Consider the following 2,191-nt stretch of genomic DNA (forward strand, 5'->3'; position numbering starts at 1 on the left):
CCATTTCACAGGATCCAAGGACTCCTCCTCCTGGGTGAGCCAAGGCAATGACTCCAGTTTGTCTCTACACTGCCTGGCAGGGAGAAGAGAGTTGGGGGCCCATTTTCAGCTGAAGAGTTTCAGTGCTTGATACCTGACCTCAGAGGCACTCTGCCTCAAATTATCTCTGTACCTTCAGCTTATTGACACGTGGCTCTATTTTGTACAGGTATCTTCTGCAAAGCCATGCTTAACATGCTTTGCTAGGTCTAAGTGCCATCCTTGACTCAGGAATTTCTTTTGTATTGTATAAATCTGATTTCAGCCTGCTGCCAGGATCACACAGCTCTTTGAACAGGAAGATCTGTGCAGTATCTGGTGAGAGTGTATGTTGATTTAAAGCTTTCTTCTTTTGAGCATGGAGAGGTTTTCCTGGAGCAGATAGAATTATTTCACAGCCTCCATGGCTTCCTTCCCACACCAGCCCCAACTTTTCAGATGGCCCTTTGGCTGCTGTTCTTCCCCAGCCAGACCTTGTTCTCCAGCCTGAGACAGTCCTTATTCCTTATTCCAGCTCTTTCTCTTGATCTTCCTGGGCTCTGCTCTTGGCAAGGGATAACAAAGCTCTTCTGCCTGTCACCTTTGGAAGATGATGGCCCTTCACGACCACCCTGTGTCCTGCTGGTCCCCTGGCCATCCCACACCCCCAGCCCCTTGCCTTGTCTGTAACCTGATGCACTTGGCCACTTCTTAGCCCTTAATGTTTCTATAGCTGTAGACAATTGCTCGGCACTTAAATATTAATGTGCTAATTAATAATGAAAGCTGAGATTGTAGTTAGGTTTAAAACTTTAATTGGGTGAGGAGCTGGCAGAGGGAGCAGTCCATAACAATGAAACTGTGTTATTAGTATCTATATATATATATAGATAGATATAGATAGATAAATAGATAGATAGATAGATAGATAGATAGATAGATAGATAGATAGAGATAGATAGATAGATAGATAGATAGATAGATAGATAGATAGATAGATAGATAGATAGAGATAAATAGATAGATAGATGTTTAAATATCTTTCCCTCTAGCAATAGCATTGCACAAGAGAAGTAGCCTGAGTGTGGATGTCAGCAAAAATGTTTGCTTGAGGCACTTGGAACCTTGCACCAGGAAGTCATAAAGCATTAGGTATGATTTTTTTTTAAGGGGTTTTTAAAAGTCCCCTTAAAAGTTTTCATTCCGAGTCCTAAAAATGGAGGAGGGAATGGGAAAATTCCTGGAAAGAAATGCATTTATTTTCCATTTCAGGCCAGCCTGCAAGAGCAGTATTTGTTGCAGTGTTAAAGTAGCCCAAGAGACTGCATTGGATGCCATGATCTGAGAGCTCTTTTCCAACCTAAATGATTCTGTGGGGACCAAAAAAGGATGAGGAACAGCGAGTGGAGCAGAAACAATGGAGAAAACGTCCTGGGCAGTGAGGAGCTGTGGAGGAAGGGGATGCACGGGCTGTAGCTGCGGTGGGATGTGCAGGACTGGAATATCCGTGAGCCCTGCTCGGCTCTGCCGTCCTTGCCGTGAGTTTCTGCGAGCACATTTCGGTGCTGCTGGGTGGTGGCTCCTGCTGAGCCAGGCTGGCATTGCACCAGCGGCGCCTTCCCTGCCAAACTCCCAGCGCTGCCTGCCAGAAGGAATTGACACTGGAGCGTTATTTCATATTGGGAGTGTGTGAGCGTAGAGGGGAAATTTAAATTAATATGTTCTTTGTAGTTGAATGGGGGAAATTTTTAAATTGTTATTTGTAGTTGAACGGGGGAAATTTTTAAATTAATGTGTTATTTGTAGTTGAACGGGGAGAGATAAAATTCTATTGATGTTATGGTTGAATAGCATCCAATTTATTGGTGCTAGATTGTAAAAGGAGGTGTATTGCTCAGGACTGCACATAGCCATAATGTGTAGTCTAATAGGGCTATATAGTATAATAATACTGTTTAAGAGGGCTGTAATTCTAAACTATAATTCTGTAATTCCAAAGTCCGGGGAGCCGAGTGCCTCCGAGGGAGGCGCGCGTTGTTACAGGACCCGTTGCCACAGCATCCTGCTCCTGCTGCGCGCAGCCCCAGCTCAGTGTTTTCCATATGCACTTGACAAACGTGTGTGACAAACGTGTGTGACAAATGTGCATCCGCTGCCTTTCCCCCTAAAGCCG

Source organism: Geospiza fortis, unplaced genomic scaffold, assembly GCF_000277835.1.
Source record: "Geospiza fortis unplaced genomic scaffold, GeoFor_1.0 scaffold506, whole genome shotgun sequence".
Taxonomy (NCBI): domain Eukaryota; kingdom Metazoa; phylum Chordata; class Aves; order Passeriformes; family Thraupidae; genus Geospiza; species Geospiza fortis.